Genomic DNA, 12,971 nt, shown 5'->3' on the forward strand with positions numbered 1-12,971 from the left:
TGCCTTGGTTTATGCAAAAGTGGAAAGCAATTCTATTACTTTAAAATTTTTCTGGAAGATAATTTAGTTATAATTAATAAAGGCATATAAAAGTGCAAAATATGCTTTGATCCTCCTAAGAATACCTTCTAATAAAATAATAAAACAGCTGGTCAAAGATGTATAGATGAATTGTTCATTGCTAAACTTTTGGAAACAATCTAAATATCCACCAATAAGGAACTGGCTAAATGAACTACCTCCATATTATGGAATACTAAGGAAGAATTTTTTAAAAGGTTAAAAAGATCTATATGTTCTAACATTGCAAGATGCTGTGAATATCTTTATAAAAAGCAGGCTATAGAAAAATTATTTCTTTGGGCAATATGTTAAATTTGTACTGAATGTTTGAAAATTTCAACACTGATAGGATTATTTGTACAGTCTTTTTGGTAATATCTGATATATTTTTGGTAATGAGCATACAACTTTACAACAAAAAGAATCAATGATAAAGTTTCTCAGAATCTCCATTCCTATCTTTATACCAAAACTAAAGATTTAAAAAAAAATAGCAGGAGATAACAGATATGAAAACTTGACTTTTGCTGTCCAGTAGTACATGGTTGGTTAGGGCACTTTTATTTATTTATGTTATTTATTATTACTGATAATGTGCTTGTAAATTTTGAAGACAAGCAAGACAGGCCATGAAATTTGTTTTCCCATGATATATGAGCAAGAGAAGCAGGAACAGCGCCAATTTTAAGACTGTGCCCTTTCTGTTCTTGGTCTTGTGTGCAGGGGAGTTGTGATCCGGTTCTTGGATGGAGCACAAGGCCAGAAGCCGACACTGAGTCTTAGGAGAAGGGAAAAGAGAATACAAAAATGTCAGACCTTGAAAACAAGTGGACTCCATTCCCCCCTTTCCATCAGTCTGGTTTGATGCTGCACACTGCAGGGAATGTGGCTCCAGTGGTCCTTTCTGCTCCATCCAAAAGGACCCAGAGAGTCCTTACACTGTAACTGCCAGGCAGGGCTTTGTCCCTAACAGCGCTCATCAGGAGAGGTTTGCCTGTCACAGTGGGGTTTCAAGGTACTTCCTCTTGCTCTTCTGCTGTTGGGTGGAGGTGGTAAGAAGGAGAGGAGAGGAGGACAGTGATCCCACTGCAAGGGGAGGGAGTCTGTGAACATGCCACCTGGGAGAGGTTGATGGGGAAAGTGAAGTGGGGCAATGGACACCAGAAGAGACCACTTCACTGAAATGGGAGAGCCTAAAAATGACCGCTTAGGCACAAGTGGGGAGACGAGAGAACTCTGCCTAGAAAGAGCTGTACGAGGGAGCAGAGTTGGTCTTTAGTTGCTGAGCTGCTGCTCTGTACTAAAACTCTGCCCCTTTTCTGTGTGATTTCTCAGAGCTCCATGTGGTGCATCCACTTCAGGGATGTGGGGACAGAGGAGAGATGGACAGTTGTGCACAATTCTCTTCAGTCTGCATGTGAAGCTCTTCCTGGGAGTATTTTGCTTGCTGTTAAGAGGTAGCAAATTAATCTGCTCAGGTTGCAGATTTTTTATTTAGTATTTTTCTTTTTGTCTTTAAACACTAGAACAAGATCTGTTTGCAAAAAAAAATCACTGATGAAAGCCAAATTTCATGAATATTCCTAAATTTTGGACTGTGATCCACTAGTTTGCATCGGCATTGTTGGTAATGACATTTATAATGATGATGAGCATCCCCTGAAGACTTGCCAAGTGCTTCTCATAATGATCTCTGTTAACCTTACAAAACCCCGGGATGTGGATAAAACCATTTTACAGCACATCAAAACTCAGAGGGTTTACAATAACTTTCCAAAAACAATACTTATTTCTTCTGGCTCAACTCTACTCCTGGCAATATTATGAATTCCTCCAGAGAGGGGCTTATGGCCTATTCATCCTTGAATCTTTGGGTCTAAAAATCACTGCTTCAGAATTTAAGTCAACTTTTGAACTTGTATCAGTAGCACCAACCTGACAATCTAATTTTTTACTGGATAAGAGAAGAGGCAATTTCACAGAGCAGTAATGAGCTTGGCTTCTGAAATAAGACTTCTGGCTCTAACTCTTACTAGCTGTTTTGATTGTGTAAACTACTTCACACTTCTGTCTGTTTCCTCAAAAATGCAAAAGGAGATTGTTATGAGGATAAATAATCTCTCTCTCATTTATGGTGTTTGGCAGAATCCAGCACCTAGTAAACATCATAAATGTTGGTAATTATTATTATTATTATCCTCTTAATACTGAGGTATTTGCATGCACTATCTTATTGAATCCTTAAAATAAATATGTTCATATAAAGTAACTAAGACTTGAGAGACTAAACAGCCAAAGAGAAAGAAGCCAACTTGGAGAAGGGCTGGAATTCCAACTCAGGTCTGAATTCAGGGTCCACCCTATACTGCCTTCCCAATATTATTCACCTGAGCAAGACAATATAAGAATATCACAAAGTAGAGAGGACTGTCTACATTGCTCTCATGGTGTAACAGAATTATTTGCATTCCAGAGTATTTTCCTACCAAGAAATGCTGGTTCTTGAGGAGATTACTGTGTGATATATTTTTTAAATGCCTGTGTAGGTCAGAGCTCCTTCAATGCTATTAGCAGAAGCCACTTCATTGCCTGAGCTAGCAGAAATGCCCAAGATCAATCTTCCCTACCTTTAGATGTGGCTCAACCTAAGCACACAGGTGACACCATCAGGAATATTTTTCTTTCCACTTATGAACTAGCTTTCCCTTTCTACCGTTTGTGTGTGTGTGTGTGTGTGTGTGTGTGTGTGTGTATGTATATGATGTGTGTGTGTGTGTGTGTGTGGTGTTGGGAATGGAACCAGGGCCTCTCGTGAACTAAAGCAAGCTCTCTACCACTGAACTACATCCCTAGTCCTAGGCTTTACCTTCTTAACAGCAAGATGGCCACCAGGGTCTCTGAACATCTTAATAATTGTATCACCAAAGAAAAGGACTTCTGTTTCCCACTGGTTCCAGCAACATTCTGGATGGCATCTCATTGGCTGATTTCAGGCCCCTCCCTGAACCAAACTTGTGGTGGGGGAGGGGAATTGCCAGGCCTGTGTTGAATGATATCACCTCACTTCCCACAAGTAAAACTGAAGCATGTGAACTGAGTGGGGCCAGATGATCCTCCATAGATGTCAGTTTTATATTACCCCAGAAGTTAGGAGTGGATGATATTTAGGCACAAAGGATCTATCTCCATACCATACTATTCACTTATAGAATATGAAGTCTTAAACTGGAAGGAGAAGACTTGGACTCCACTGCCAACAAGCTGAGGAGCTTCACACAAATTCACCAACTTCTCACAGCCTTGGTGCTCCCATTTGCAAAACCACCTAAGGCTTATGCATGACCTTGTTTGCCTCTCATAATAACCCAATACTATGAATCCTTTCATTAGCCTGCAACTTTGATTTTATAGTTCAGAAAACTAAAGTGCAGCTAAGTAAATCCCATATCCACAGGTCACACGGGTGGAAAGTGGCTGAGCCTAGACTTGAACATCAGGCAGATAGACTCCTGAGCTCCACTCATAATCACTAGGCTTCACTGCTGCTTATTTGTCAAAGTATGAGGATGGACAAGATGATTGCTAGGGTCCTGTTTTTATTGTTTTTACTACCTCAGTGTTCTTCATTAATAATAATAATAATGAGGAGAAGTCCAAAGTAGGAAGAGCAGGAGGAGGAGGAAGAGGAGAAGTATTATTATTATTTTTTTAATTTTTAAATTTGTTTTAATTAGTTATACATGAGAGAAGAATGCATTTATGCACTTTGATATGTCATACATAGATGGGGTATAATTTCTCATTTTTGTGATTATACATGTTGTAGAATCACATTGGCTATGCAGTCACATAAATACATAAAGTAATAATGTCTGTTCATTCTATTATCCTTCCTATCCCCATATCCCCTCCATAACTCTACCTAATCCAAGGTAATTCTATTCTTCCCTAGTTTCCTACCTTCCTTATTGTGAATTAGCACCCATATATTAGAGAAAGCATTTGGCCTTTAGTTTTTGGGGATTGGTTTATTTCACTCCAACTCTATCCATTTACGGGCAAATGCCATAATTTCATTGTTCTTTAAAGTTGAGTAATATTCCAATGAATATATTTACCATATTTTCTTTATCCATTCATCTATTGAAGGATACCTAGGTTGTTCATAGCTTGGCTATTGTGAAATGAGCTGCTATAAACATTGACATGGCTGCATAACTGTAGAATGCTGATTTAAAGTCCTTTGGGTATAAACAGAGGAGTGGGATAGCTGGGACAAATGGTGGTTCCATTCTGAGTTTTCTGAGGAATCTTCATACTGCTTGAGGAGAATTATTAATAATGAATGAAAATCCGTGAAATCGTTCTTTTACAAAGGATAATTTGGAGAGATAATGTGAACCTGGTCTCTCAGTTTCTTGCATTCTAATCCTGAGTGTATATTCTGAGTCTGTAACAGGAAATCTGCTGCTCTGTGATTTCTAAATAAATTTTGAGTCTTCCATTTATATCAGCCTGCACATTTAGGCATCCACTCATTGTCAGTATGTTGAAGAAATTACACTACTTAATGAAAACTTAGTAATCGAATATGACTGTGAAGAAGGTATTTTTCTGTTTAGCAGTGATTGTTTTCATTGTTTTCTTTGAATGAAATTTTGAGTAAAAATTAAAGCTGATTTTAATATTCTCCTGCTTAAGCTGCTTATCTTCAAAATCTACTTCTAGAATTACATTTTGTTACCCAATGACTTAAGGTAAAAGTGGTCTATGAATTAATAACTTACATCAAAGTGAAAAGACGCTATTTGACGTTGAATAATGAATAAGGAAAAGTCTTTTAAGGTTGGCAATTCATGATTAAATAAATAAAAATAGTTGTGAAATGTGAAAAGCTAAATTATTTTAGATAGCTCACTGCTATATAAAGCTAAGCTATAGTGCATATATTTAATATGTATGTCAATATTAAATACCATATATTTATTGTTTTAAACTCTTCTAATGAGAATAATAACACTTCCTGGCATCTTGAAGGAATTTTCAAGTTTACAGATTGCTATGGATGAGGGGAAACTTCTCCAAATTGTCATTTTCTTGTTTGGGTTTATTTGTTCCACTCTCTCACCAACATGACATATTAAGATTTCTGAGAAGGTTATGACTGGCATCAAAATTCTAATTATCTATATGATAATCATAAGATTTGGTTAGTATTAAAAAATGTAGCAAGTATATATTCTAATAAAATGTGTATAATACAATATCAGATTTAGCAAGCATATAGAATAATATTCTTCTAAGAGTTTCCTTTCTTAAAAAATGATTGGTATATATAATAATAACTAAGATATAGTAATAGCAAACCTACTGTTTACAGCATTTACATTGGATATTTGTGCTAAATGTTTTACTTAGACATGTAATTCTAACAAGTTTGTGAAGTGAGTATTATACTTTGTTTCTTTTAATGTCAAGGGTCAGAGAATTAAAATTCCTAAAGTCACACAGGAAATGTACTTAGGATTCATACTTTTTTTTTTTTAAGTTCTATTCTGAGGCTGACATTTTCCTTTCAAGTTAAGACAAATTTAAATTCTGAACTTTGACCCAGACACTTTACAAAGCATCCCCTTAGCACTTTGTTGAAAGCCAAAGAGTTACTGAACAGAGAAGGATATTCTTTTTTCATGGTTTCCCAAGGACTGGGTCAAGGCACTGTTGTAGGCATAATCTCCATGGTGAAGAAAAGTGAGGATGCATTGGGAGCCATGAGGATGGAATGTCATGTTTGAGACCGCTCTGGGAAGTTTTGCTCTTTCAGCCACTGGCATTGACTTTTTTAGCACAAAACACCACATGTATTATGCTGTCATCGGAGCTATCCTCAGTGATAATTGCAACATGCCAGCAATGAAAACACCCAGTCCTGGCTTCCATGGCCTGCTTCTGAAAGGAACTTCATGGCTTTACAATTATCACTCAGACTGGCAGGGAGAAGGGGAGGATGGGAGAGCAGCAGGAGGAGAAATCTTTTCAATCTGGATGAACAGATCAGCTGCCTTGGACACCATGCTGCGCTGGCCAAGCCAGGCTTCCTGTGACATCATGCCCCACTCTCATACTATCAGCAAAATTCCCTGAGGACAACAGCTCCCATTGCCCACAACCAAGTGTTTCTGCTCACTCCACTAGGGAATGTGTGCCAACTCTGCCTTCCCATGAGGCTGCTCATCTGTCTTCAACTCCTGAAGTCCTTCCCTCAGGAGAACATGGAAAAGATGTTTTCATGAGAGTTAGAAGACCACCACAAGTGAAGTGGTTCTAAAGGGACAGAGCTTCCCTTCCCAGTATCCCAGATGGACTCCAGGTGAGCACACACATACAAAGTAGGTAGTTCTCATTCCTTGAGCCAGCAAGAAGGGGCTCTGGAGGGCCAGAGCCCCAACAGCCTGCTCCATTTTTTTCCTGGGTACTATTCATATATGATCAATTTTCATGTGGGCTAGGGTGTGAAAAGGTTTGGGAAGTTCTGATAAAATAGTTGGGAAAGACTCAAATGTAATTACAGTTGTCATTATATAATAAAAAAAGTGTTTTGTTTTTTTTTTAAAGCACAAAGACTTCCAAGGATAGCTAAATTTTATTTCCTGGGAAATAGAAGAAGCCTGCAAGATATTTAAATTCTACTTCTTGTTGACTTTGTGATATATGATGAGACTATAATTATGTCCAAATAACCAGAAAATTCAAACGTCCACTTTTCAGATGTCCAGAATCTTATGGATCAAAGCAGAGTTTCTTAAGCATAATCCCAGGTCACTGTGGGATTCTTAAGGGTCCCTGAGTCATTGAAGACAAAAGTATGTCCTGTCATTGTTGGCTGTTTGATTGCAATCTAATTCATCATGTAATTGTAATCCATTTATGATGTGAAACTAGAATGTTTTATAGTCCTGTTGCTGTAGGCTTAGCCTTTCTGAGGTTCTTTGACTGCAATTAAGGTAAGCTAAAAATCCTCACTAACAAAACAGTGATTATGGTTTGGTTATGAAGTCTTCACCTCATTATCCAGATTCCTGCTTTGTGAACAAGGTTAATGGAGAGATGGCCATACTGTTCTGCTCAATACAGATGCTGTTTGACTGATAAAAGAGTTACATCCTGACAAGCCATTGTAAGTTAATCTATGTTGAAAATGAATTCAATACACCTAACTGTAGAACATCATAGCTTAGCTAAACAGTACAGTAGTATGTCCTTCTTTTACCCTGGAGATCAAGTGGCTGATCTTTTGAGAGTTGGGGTTTGCTACCTCTGCCCAGCATCACAGGAGAGTGACTTATGGTTTTATCACTGGCCCAGGAAATTATCAAAATTCAAAATCCAAAGTATGGTTTTCTACTGAGGATGCATTGCTTTCACACCACTGAAGTAAAAAAGTCACAGCTGAACCATCCTAAGTGGGGAACCATCTGTAATCATTCTTTTTTCTTTAAACAAATATGAAAATTTTAAAATGCAATATATAGGGCTGGGGATGTGGCTCAAGCCGTAGCGCGCTTGCCTAGCGTGCGCGGGGCGCTGGGTTCAATCCTCAGCACCATATAAAAATATAATAAAGATGTTGTGTCCACTGAAAACTAAAAAATAAATATTAAAAAATTCTCTCTTTCTCTCTCTTAAAAAAATAAAATGCAATATTTACAAAAGATGATATCTAAGGAGAAAAAAATTTAAAAATCAAGAATTATATACACTAGCTAATCCTTAACATTATCAATCAAAGCTTAAGTTGGTCATCGTTTCTAAGCAACAGTCAAAATGTTTTTTTTCTTCACTGTAGAAACATCATTTCTAAGAATCTGTCCTTAGATCCTTGGTACTATATGACAGTTTGGCACCAAATGTGTCTGGTCTGATTTTTCCCAAACAACAAAGCATCTCATACTGCATACACTTGACCGTTGGTCCAAAGCCAACATTTGTGTCATTCTCTTGGGTTCTACCAGTCTTCCTTTATTTGCCTAACAGCCAAGGTCAGGACAGCAATATTAGCATGCATAGTATATGCAATTTCTCTGTATTAGCTTTTCCAGTCAAGATTTCTTCTGCTCATTTTTCAGATAAAATGTCTTCCCCAATTCTTAACAGCATGCAGGAATTCAGTTATTATATAGTTTGAATGTGATCATGTCTTAAGTAAAACCAAAAATACCTGTGTCAAAACACTTGGTCAGCAAAATATTAAAATTCATCCTAGAGATTGTTTTGAAAAACCCTGGTGTTCAAAAGCATTGCTAAACAAAGGTTTTAATGCATCTCACACATGGTGGATGCTTAGTAAGTATTAAATCCCACATATAATTTGTTTGTTATTTGTTGTTTTGCTCTCAACCAGTAAAAATTTATTAGACCACAGTATCTTATACATAACTCTACAAGAAAAGGATAAAACATAGATCATCACTTCTGCTTTTTTGAATGGGTGAGAAATTGGGATTAAAAAACAATTACTTGATCAGCAATAAAGAATGCTAAACCGTTTCCATTCAACTGCTCAGATGTGTGGCAAGGACTGTACTCTTGCATGAGATGGAGAAAGGGCAGATTTCTTGAGGCCTGGAGCTGTCAGCATGGATTTTTCGAGGGAGACATGCGCTTGGGAATCTCAAACGCAGGGAATAAGAAAAGGGAAAAGAGCACGGGCTCACACAAAAACCTCCCCAGGTCCTCAACATTTCCAAGGAAGTTGGACTAAATTCATTTAATTCAACTAAAAAGAAAAAGACATAATTACTTGATTAGGAAATACCTGCAAAGGTGATCTAGTACCCCCTTCTGTCTTTCGACAAGTCTTTTATTGGCTCACTCCCAGGCAAATGCAAGTTGGAACTATGCCATAGACTTTCAGAGGCTGATTTCACAACCACACATCCTCCTTAGGTAGTCTAACCTGTTAACAGTCCTTGATAATAAAAGTTTTCACTATAAGCTCCATGGTTCTTAGCTAGGATGTCCAGGAAACAAAATACAGATTGAGAAAAACAAACAAAAGTTTAATGGCTTGTTCCCCTCCTATACAAACAGGAGATATGCAGAGAAATCTCACAGCAAATATCTAAGAGTAACCCTGGAAGAAGTGGCTTTGACTTAAGGCTTAAACATTATCCTTTGCTGAAACCAAGAAAGAAAGGTGTGGGGAGACAGCCAGGAAAAGACGGTAAACAAAAGAAAGATTCATTTTGAAGATTTAATTTTGTGCCTTCTAGTTTGTCATTCCTCTTTTCCTGGCGAGAAAAGGAGACACCCTTACAAGTAAGATTCCTTTTACAGATGCAAATTTTTCTTATAAAAATGTATCACTTCTGCTGTGTTTTCGGAGCTTCAGCTGTGTCTTCAATTGCTAAAAAACGATTGACTCAAAATAATCCTTATGCTAAAAGGTATACTTTGGGGTAGCATATTCTGGTATCCTAGAGTCATGTTGGATGTCCTGATTACCATGATTAAGAAGTAAGTTAGGGCTGAGGATGTGGCTCAAGTGGTAGCGCGCTCGCCTGGCATGCGTGCGGCCCGGGTTCGATCCTCAGCACCACATACAAACAAAGATGTTGTGTCCGCCGAGAACTAAAAAATAAATATTAAAAATTCTCTCTCTCTCTCTCTCTCTCTCTCTCTCTCTCTCTCTCTCTCTCTCTCTCTCTCACTCTCTCTTTAAAAAAAAAAAGAAGTAAGTTGATCTATGAAGACATCACTGTCCTCTTGCCTTCTAAGTCTGCTTATTTCTCCTCTGAAGTTGAACAGAAATTCTGGCTACTCTTTTTTTCAGGTGCCCTTTGTGTAATTAAGACTTGTCACTCTTCCCTTCCTGGTTTCCAAACTACTTCTGTCCTTAAACCATTTGTCTCCTTCCTCAGTCGTTCTTCCTTGCTCATTCTGACTTTATATCAGGGAGAGGCCATGTCCCCTCCATTCCCAAAGGTCCTGTGAGGAGGGATGAGCCACCTGGGTGAGAACTACCTTCCCCTTGCACACCTCAGATGTCATCATGCAGTCCCTGTGGGCCCCCAAAAATGCAACAGGTGAGGACAGGAGCTTGGTTTGTAGCAAAGGCTATGAACTGAATACATTATAGCTGCATCTCATTAACAACCTTTGGAACATCTGGCAACCCACATTGTGGATCTGAGAGATGAGAATTAGAGAAAAAGAACTGTGAATGGGGAGAGAAGTGCCTTGTGTTCCTGTTTCTAGGCCACAGGGGAGGTTACTTTTCAACTCTAATTAAAAATGTTTATTTTCTTTAAATTGCCTGTATAATGAGAAGGAAGTTTCACTTTTGCTGGTGATGACCACTGATTGCTTACCCTAAGAAAGCTACACTCTTCATTGTGTCCCCCAACTCAGGATCATGACAATGGTTTTCTTTCTTTAACACAAACTTTGAATTCTTTTGCATCCAATGACTGACCCAATTTACCCACCAACCATTTATCATGTTTTTCTAGAGAGCTGCCTTTTCTCTCCTGGACAGATCTACTCACCTAATGCAGCACAAGTCACCATTGTTCCTACTGTTGTCCTTCACCAACAGGATATGGAAAGATGTCCCTTCTTGTCTCCTTCCTACAAAACCCAATGAATTCATGTATGCCCACTTCAACTTTCTCTTGGCATTATAAATTCTCAAAATCAGAAGGAATCTTTAAAATTATTCAATCCAGCATTTAGCTCATAGCAGGCACTATTTAAATACACAGGAATGAATCAACGAACTACACTTCTGTGAGAAACTCTAGCAGGGATTATCTTTGTGATCAGGACTATTCAAATATACTTGTGAGTCAAAACTAGAAGCTAAATAGATTCTCCTGAACAACTCCCTCTGAAAAACTCCAGTTTCAAAGAAACTTGGTGGATGGTGTTGATATTATTAAAACTTGTAATTATGAACAGGCATAAAAATTATTTCAAACAGTTAGAATGGACCACAGAGGGTGCCCTAGATCAATGAGGCCCAGAGCAATATTTTAAGAATTTTAGACCAGGAAGCTCTCAGTTAAAGGCATTCATTGCTGCTAATCCTGACTTAAATTGGCAGAAGGATGTGAGTGGATGGAAACCATCTTGTTTCCTAGGGCACTTAAGTTCTTATGGACTAAGAGGAGAACAGGTCAGCATCTTAGATTCTGAGAGTTGAGTGATAATAGTTTCTGGAGATTTCCTAGATTCAAATTCTGCCTGGGACTATGGACAAGTTACTGTGCCTTAGTTTTCTCATGTGGAAAACAACAAAAGTAACATTATCTGGAAGGATCTCAGAGTAAAGTAAATGAGCCACTTCAATAAAGCATTAATAGTACACACCTGCCACATAATGCCTTCATTAAATGTGAGATTTTCGAAATATGGTGTATTTTATAGAAGAGAAACCATGAGCAGTAAGACAATAGTACAAATTTCTCACTTTCTGAAATATGTACAGATACTCCCCAACCTGTGATGGGGCTATGTCCTAATAAACCCAACGTAAGGTGAAAATATTGTTAAGTCAAAAATGCATTTAGTACACCCACTCTACTGAGCACCACGATTAGCCTCATCTACCTTAAACATGCTCAGAACACTCATATTAGCCTGCAGCCAGGCAAAATCATCTAACACAAAGCCAATTTTATTATAAAGTGTTGAATATCTCATGAAAATGATTAAATGCTGTATTGAAAGAGAAAACCAGATTGGCTTTATGGGCTCTCATGATTAACATAAGGTTAACTTTCCATGAGTACATATAGCTTTCATGCCACCATTAAAAAAAAATAAATAAATGGAACCATTTTAAGATGAGGACTGTCTGTATTTTTTTCTGTTGGAAGTAAGGAAGTAAAGTTCAAAGGAATATTTTTCCAGAAGCCCATGGTAAGAATTAATTGGTGATTTTGTGAATCATGGGATATGAGGTCATGATGAAAGGGTTTAATGTAGCTGCACATTGAGAAAGTTCAGTGTTATACAAACATTATAGAAGGTTATGGGTACAAGTTAATAAAAAGAGGGAGAAGGTCTCTTAGAGGCTGGGCCTAGAGGTGTCAGTCACCAAAACACTAGGACAGGAAAACCTATAGATGGTTGAGGAAAGGGGAACTAGGACATACCTTGGGTATGGGAATATGGTAGGAAAAATCAAACTTGCTTTTGTAACTAGGAGTCAAGAGACCTGAGGTGAGTCTTTCTCAGTGACCACAGGAAAGGCTCAGGGTAAATGAAAATATAAAGAGCAAGGGAAAGCATGTGGCTGGGAGGATGGGGCAAGCTCACGGGAGCTCTTCTGTTGAGGTTTATGGCACTTTAGGGAAGAAGTGGGTAGAAGGGAAAGCCGGGCCCTGCTTTATGGAATGTGTTCCTCTTGGGCCAGGCTCTGGGCAGCTGTACCAGTTGCAAACAAGTCTTATAGCCCTAAGTTCTTGTTTGGTTACTCACATTTGGAACTCACTGACACTTATTCGTCCATCTTTGCCATCAAGAAAAGACTCCGCATTGCAAGCTCTGCCAGGGCCGTCCCCTGGGAAGCCAGAAGATCAACGGGTGTCACTGTTGGCTCCTTGAGAGAGGTCACTTTGCTTGGTGAGACTATAAGTAAAAATAGAAGCCCCAGTGTAGCCTCCTGGGCAAATGACTTATTCATGAGTTATAAATTATTGAGGTCATTGAAGAGATGCTATTTTTAACCTCTGAGAGGAAAGAACAAGGTGAACTAGGCTTTAAGGAGGGCCAGGTCTTCTGAGGGCAGAAAGCAATGACACTGGAGGGACGCCCCAGAAGCCTTGTGTCTGTGGATGAGTCTGTCTCATTTGCTGCCAGCCAGCATGAAGAAGTGTCCTGCTATGGTTTGAATGACCCCTCTG

The 12,971-nt window shown here is 38.4% G+C and overlaps 1 long non-coding RNA gene across 1 annotated transcript; it reads right to left on the bottom strand.

The window, feature by feature from the left end:
* Positions 1–433: 433 nt before the first annotated feature.
* LOC308647618 lies at positions 434–12,682 on the bottom strand. Its single transcript, XR_014021667.1, has 3 exons — positions 12,547–12,682; positions 10,611–10,692; positions 434–841 (listed from the first exon to the last, which is right to left on the bottom strand). It is a non-coding gene; the product is annotated as an uncharacterized lncRNA (long non-coding RNA).
* Positions 12,683–12,971: the final 289 nt, after the last annotated feature.

Source organism: Spermophilus citellus (assembly GCF_964194105.1).
Source record: "Spermophilus citellus genome assembly, chromosome: 4".
NCBI lineage: Eukaryota > Metazoa > Chordata > Mammalia > Rodentia > Sciuridae > Spermophilus > Spermophilus citellus.